General features: G+C 43.5%; 1 protein-coding gene across 8 annotated transcripts in view; it reads left to right on the top strand.

Annotated features, from left to right (window-relative positions):
* NR2C1 (nuclear receptor subfamily 2 group C member 1) overlaps nt 1-6846 on the top strand; it is a 46890-nt gene that overhangs the window by 468 nt on the left and 39576 nt on the right. The window contains exons 1-2 of one of the 8 annotated variants that reach the window (XM_021388341.1): nt 70-2946; nt 4814-4916. The exons of 4 other annotated variants lie outside the window; for them this stretch is intronic. The gene's annotated coding sequence lies outside the window, so the exon portion shown is untranslated. Of the gene's footprint in view, nt 1-69; nt 4917-6846 lie in introns of those variants that run through there. 3 more of the 8 variants (XM_021388190.1, XM_021388267.1, XM_021388121.1) reach the window with 3 other exon arrangements.

The following is a 6846-nucleotide window of genomic DNA, read 5'->3' as shown; positions in this document are numbered from 1 at the left end:
CGGTTCTTTGGCACCGGCTGCGGGGCCGGGGTGGGGGCGGGGAGAGGCGGCCGCCGCTGGGCCGGGCGGGCTGTGCGGGCTCTGAGCGCGCCGCGCTGCTTCCCTGCGGGTGGGGCCGCTGCGCTTGGTTCGATGTGCGGGGGGGACCTTAGTGCCGCAGGACGCGGCTTAAGTGGGGGAGCCCGTGGCTTTGGAATCAGCGTGGTGTTAGAAGAGATAAAAGGATCCGGTGGGAAGGGGGAGTGGAGCATCGTCGTGCTGCGCTGTGAAGGCTGTGTTCACCTGGTGGATCTTCTGGGCTTTGTGATTTTGGATGGGTTTTTCATGTAACAGTATTTCCTGCCTGAAAGTAACTGTGAATAACTATGCCTCTCCGTGGCAGTTGGTTGTGCCACGAGATGACCCGGTCCGGGAGAGCACAGGGAACGCTTCCTCGAGGGGAGGCCGCAAGCTTTGAGGTGTTGGGCTGCTTCTGCCCGTAGCCCTTCTTCCAGAGGCACTGCAGACCTGCTCCTGGGCAGGACCATGTATTCTCACGTGACAGCGGTCAGCTGCATGTGTGCTCGTGTGAGGGACATAATGCAGCACCTGATGGGTACACAGCCCTCAGCTGCTGCGGTTCCAGCAGAGCGCTGTGTCTGTGTGCTGCTTGCTGAGGATGGCACATGCTGCAGCAACAGATCAAGAAGCTTTTCACAAGAGGCCAGTAGATGAATTATGTAGCTTTAACTTATGCCCCGAGAATTCAGGGAAAAGGTAGCTAAATATATGTTGGTATTTTCTTGTGATGGAGTTGTCTTTTAGGGGAAGAAGTGCTATTAGTTTTCTCATTAAGAGGAGCTGTAACACAGACTGGATTTGGGCAGGGTTTATTTTTGAAAAGCCCACCTTGATTTTCTAGTCAAGCTGACAGCATCTGAAAGCGAAGCCCAAAGGCTGTGTGTGTGTCTGTGAAGCGTGACTCAATTTTAGCAGGAAAGGGCTTGGGTTGGATGGCCTCTAGAGTTATTTTTGAATGGGAATTATTTCACAATAGTATTCTGTGATTAAAGATATATTGGGGATGGATGGGGGACTGATACTGCAGCATGCTGTGGAATGGCTCCTGTGCAAAACATACTTTAAACATACTTAAAGCTGTCATGCCAATCAGTTATCACTAGACTTTTTCCCCTAATGAGAAGTCTAAATATTTACGCCAGTAAGATTAGTTTGCTTGTTCTCTATGCTGATATTCAGTTTTCATTTTACTTTATTACATGTTCATTGTGTTAAGCAATTAAAACTTAGGCAGCCAGGGAGGTTGCTGTAGTTCCCTTACTGCTTGTGAAGGAAAGCAGCTGCCCTAAGGTGGGTAATCTACATCTGATGTCTAAGTGAACGTCTCTGGGGGAAAGAAACCAAAACTAAAAAAACAGCATCTCTCCCTTAAAATAGGGAGTTCAGCTCCCTATTTTAGAATAAGGAATAGGGCAATGTGAAGTTGTTAAAATAGCACATTTGCTTTATGGGCAGGAGAAGTAATGGATTTCAGCTGTCAGCACTACAGCTGGTGGAGGCTGCGTCCCTTTCCCTCCTGCAGCAGCTATCCTGGCTTTTGGGGTTCTTACTGTGAGGCCTGCTAACCTGTGATCTCTTGGTTGAAACGGGTCAGGGAGCTCTCATGCAAGTGCCTGCTTCCCTACAGCAGGGGGATGGGAGCATGGCCAGGGAGGTGGAGCAGCAGGGCATGGCTGTGGGACAGCAGTCGCGCTGGCACAGCTGCCTGCGTGTGCTCTTTTGTCACACACAGCTGTGGCATGCAGTGTGGCAGAGACTGTCAGGGGAAGTGAAACAGTTCCCATGTCCAAATGAACCCTTAGGTAAATGAGTGAGATTTTTTTTTTCCTTCAGCGCTGCTTCAAGCTGCTGTCAGCAGTTTGAACTTGTGCCTGCTTATTATTGGTGTAAAGTATGATGCCACAAAATAGAATTCTATCAGTTTAACAAATGATGGGTAAAAATGCAGTGGTGCAGTTAATCAAATCCTTATTCTGTTCATAGTCTTACCCTACAGTCATCAGCCTTTGGTTCCTGAGTGTGCATTAAGTGGTAGCAGCCACATTCTCAGAGCAACAAAGGATTTCTCTTTGAAGAATTACTCTTCACTTCCAGATCTTGGAGATTGTGAGGATGGAGCGAGTCCAGTGTATCTTATGATGCGGTATTACAGACTTTGTGAGGAAGCCTGTTCCTATCTGAAAATCACGGTCTAAGAACTTCCTTTCTGTATCAATGCAGAGTACTTTAAATTAATTGTATTGGTTTGGTCAGGCCTTCCCTGGAAGCCTGCAAAAATTTAACCTGAATTAATTTTGTTCAGCTTGATAGCAAGACAAATTGGGATATGTCAAATATTTCATTGCCTTTGTAGGAGGCTGAACCAGTAACTTGAAGAATTTTGCAGAATGCAAAAAAAACCTAAAGCCAAACCCTCTTGTATTGTCATATTAGCTATAATTAGTGGTTATTTAGTTCCAGACAAGTTGAGGATACTGCTCATAGCATGGGAGTAAATCTGTGGTGTGAAAACTGCCCCCATTTATTTTGATAATTTGTTTGTTCCAAAGCATCAGTAGGACAATGCAAGTGTCAATGTGACTAAAGCTTTCAGTCCTGATAACTTAATCTGAATGTCTTTTCCAGAGTGCCTTACGTACACATTTACAGGAACCTAAAGGCCTGCTAACAGAACCAGATCCTGCAATACTGCAAAGCTGATAAAGCAAAAGAAAACCCAACCGGAACTAAACATACACACAAATATCCTTTGAAAGAAGAGGATTGATATTTATAGAGGGTTTTTTTCTGAAGCTGTCAACACTGATTTGCTGTGAAGATAAACTCGGTTCATTTTTGTGGAAAGAGATGCCTGCAGCAGCTAGGACCATGTGCAAGTTGCAAGGGGTGAGCTAGTGCTGCTGCAACAACGTGGGCCTTTTCCAAACGAGTTGTCTTCTGCTTTCCTTTAGTTACACTTAGTAACTGCTAGCTGCAGGGTAAGTAAATTCAGAAGATCAGCTTACCTCACTGTTGCACAGATGCTAGGTCAAGTGCAGAAGGGAGAGAAGACCCTCAGGTGCAGTGTGGCTGCCCCACTTCACAGAACGCTGTAGTAGTGCTGTTTGCAATGGGTGTAGTGCCTGCCTGTGTTTGGAAAGCAGGATTTGTGCTTGCTGGGTGTTAGTGCAGTCTTTATGTGCCAAGTGGAGGAGCTGACCTGGCTGAAAGTAACCCAGAATGGAGGGGAAAAGGAACGGAGGAGGAAATACTTGGTCAGGTGAACTTCCTGACCGTGTTTGTTTTGCAGCTTCAGCTCTGGTATAGGGAACCAGTGTGTTTTTGTTTCCTGTAACAGCACAGAGTTTTGCCAGCTTCAAGTGGTCAATAGCAGAAGATATGCAGGACAGCTTGGCCTTGTTAACAGGAGTCTGTCTCCTTACCTGGCTCTGGCCTGTAGCCAGTGCCTATGTGAGCTGGCTCTGTGGACAGCCCCCGTGCCTCGCCTGCCCCAGGGCCTTGTGTGGCTGCTGAGCTGGAACTATGCACAAGCAATAGGAGCTCAGGGATAGGAGTGAGACCATCCCCTTTGGAGGCCCAAACTGTAAGAATGACTCCGCAGGCTCCTGAAAACGCACCCTTGCAGGGTTGTTTCCTCACCTTCCCTCCCACTGTGGAGCATTTTTGTGGAGCATGCACTGTGGAGCATGCACTGAGCGCTTTGCTCACCTGAAAAATTAAACATAGCAGTTTTGAAGCCTTGAGAGCGATGATTTTAAATGAATTGCGCAGGCATGGCTGCCAGTGCATCTTTTTACTCTATTGCAGTGTGCCTTATAATTATTCCCTTGTGCTTTGCAAGTGCCTCATCTTCCCTTGCCTGCAGGTTTAGCTGCTTGTTTCCTGTGGTTATTGGTCTCTTGTGTGTGTACTCTCTAAGTCTTGATGTCACGTGGATTTAATAAACGCTCTGACTGGGTGTCATGAGTCACATAAATATTCCTTAGCTTAGGGATAAGGGAATGTTACTCTTTTGAGTCTGCAACTGTTCTACCATCTTGAGCGTGATGGCTTATAGAAAGATAATCCAAGAATAGCTCATTTAGTTCCTGTGTTCATTGAGTTTCCTACGTAGGAAGCAATGAGCAGAGTAGTGTCATGCATCTCACAGATGTGTTAGATCATCAATTAAGCCAAGGAATCCGTAAAGCATTGTGGAATGCTGTTCCAGAGTGTAAAGAAATCTGTTTAAAACAAGTAACCAAACCTCCTAACTCCCCTACAATTAATCACAGAGGGGTTTTTGAGTGCTTTGCATTTTACATGTGGGTATTTGTTAAACAAGTTCAGCATTGGTTGTGCTGAATTCTTAATCATCGTGCAATGACTTTGGGAATGGAAGTGAGGATTAGTTTCCATTTTAAGGTACAGATCAGCTGTAAGCCTGATATGATGACATGAACTGAAATAGCACATCCTTAGTTCATTTTCCGAGATTTGTTGAAATATTTTATTGCTGAAGTAATATGACTATAGAAGGAGATTAAGACAGCTTCTTCTAAGAGGGAATTATTTTCTAGCTAGCTTTTCATTATACTGACCTCTCAAGCCTTCCTGAAAAGTCACGTTGCTCTTATATTTCTGCATATAAGACCAGAAAGTTAAGTTCACAATAATTTCTATGCTCATAACTAGTTAACATGCCAGTATCTCAAAAGTATCCACAGTGTTCTTCTGCAGCTATTAACTTAAATGTGCATCTGTTCTTCTGCAGGCATCTCTTTCTCAGGTGGGTTTGATCTAGAAGAAAATTCCTGTATTACCACACATTCCATGTGTACATGGAGCCATTCCTGGAATCATGATGCATTATATGTGTAAATATTATTTATGCATCTAAATATGTAAATACTTAAATATAGAGACAAACTAGTCAAACAATGCTGAGTGAATATGTTAAATTATTCAAGTTCTACAAGCGTTGTTTTTGCAGCAGGAAACTTATTCTGGGTCAAGTTTATGACTTTTTTTTGAACATAACTTAAAGATCTTTGGGGCAGAGGGACTATTCACATGCTGTGTGTTCATGCTGATGCTGTCTGTTCTCATTCATTTAAAGGGTGTTAAATCAGAATTGAGATATTGTAGAATGGAGCAGTTACACCAGCAGTGCAATGTAATGGAACAAGGGATGTTACCGCTAGTATTGTGGAAAGTCTAAACATCAAAAATTCTTCCTGTAATTGCATTAAAAGTCCTTAGTTTACACTGGTACAGTATTTTGGCATACTATTAGTAGGAAACTTCCTACTGAGATAATTAATGTTGTGTAACTTCCTTCCCTGGAGAAGGGTGTGAGTTACCCCTTGCTGTCTCCTGGGTATAGCTGTACCAGCAGAGGATTTAGCAGCTGTCACATCTGCTGGCAGTTCTCAGGGGGGAGTGTTTCCTAACCCATTGCTGTGGAAGTAAGCCAGAAGCAAACCATTTAAATTATTCTTTCCTAAGTTACTTAGAATAAAAGGTTGGGAAAACTTCGGCATATAATAAGCAGAGGAAGGAGAAAAAAGTGGTTGTTGAATTTTAGGGAAGCTCACGAAAATCTTCTGCTGACACTGTGGCTCATGGAATGATTTTCTGAAGTAGCAGTAGGAAAACTATGGGTTGTGATAGCAGGTTCAGTGCTGATAAGTTTGAGCTAATGCTGAAGACAGTGATGTATGTAAAAGTAATCTTGGCTGCTTTTGCCAGCTTATTTAGTAGGACCTTAAACTGATATTGTTTGTTACACACAGATTAAAATTGCATTTCGTTTAAGTCTGAAGTTTAAAGAGATGTAGTAAGTGCTGTGTTACTTAATCAGAGGAGGTCTGATGCTTGTCTTCTGCTAAGACGTCTGCTTTTAGATGCTTCTTCTAGTAATTGAGACTGAGGTTTTCAAAGAAAACTCATGGATATATGATTTTACCTCCCCATGGGTTGGTTTCTCCTTCATAGGTTTTTGAAAGCGTTTCCTTTTCTTGATTTTAATTATATGGCAAATAATATTATCAAGCACTCCAGAAATAACTTCAAAAGCCAATGCAAAGGTTATACTTGGAAAGTAGATCTAATCAGTATAAATACAGATGCTAATATTTGTCTGTCTCTGCACATACACTAATATAAAAACAGCCTTTCTGTGCTTGGTTATGTATGAAGAAAACGTTTTTTTTCTAGCCTCAGAAATTTACCACCAATGACAAACTATGCAAACAGATCATCACGTGCTAAGAATGTTAAGGGTACAAAGAGAGAAAGCATTAAACAGTTGGAGTGAGGCAGTGATCTAATCATGTTGACAGTCTAAATGTCAATTTTCCTTAGGCAACTTTTTAAAGAAAAACTAAAGGAATGTTTCATGGAGTTCTGAGAAGAGTGTTTCTGATCTTAATGGCAGATCTGCAGAAAGTTGTTGATGGGAACCATTTGGGAGCTTAAGCAAGGACAGTGGTGTCACTGACTAAATGGTTATGGGGCAGAGCTTGTCTTACCACTTCTTTTAGACCTTGAAGGCTCTGAAAAGTGAGGGCAAGAACTGTAAGTCTGATGTAAAGAAGCAGGAATTGTTATAAAATCATAGTGTATCCTGAGTTGGAAGGTGCCCACAAGGATCGCTAAGTCCAACCCCTGGCTCTACACCAGATCACCCAAAATTCAAACCCTGTGTCTGAGGGCGCTGTCCAAACTCTTGTTGAACTCCAGCAGCTTGGGGCTGTGTCCGCTGCCCTGGGGACCCTTTTCTGTGCCCGCTGCCCTCTGGTGAAG

The sequence above is a fragment of the Numida meleagris genome, chromosome 1 (assembly GCF_002078875.1).
Source record: "Numida meleagris isolate 19003 breed g44 Domestic line chromosome 1, NumMel1.0, whole genome shotgun sequence".
Classification (NCBI taxonomy): Eukaryota; Metazoa; Chordata; class Aves; order Galliformes; family Numididae; genus Numida; species Numida meleagris.
This window is presented reverse-complemented; position numbering and strand designations above follow the sequence as displayed.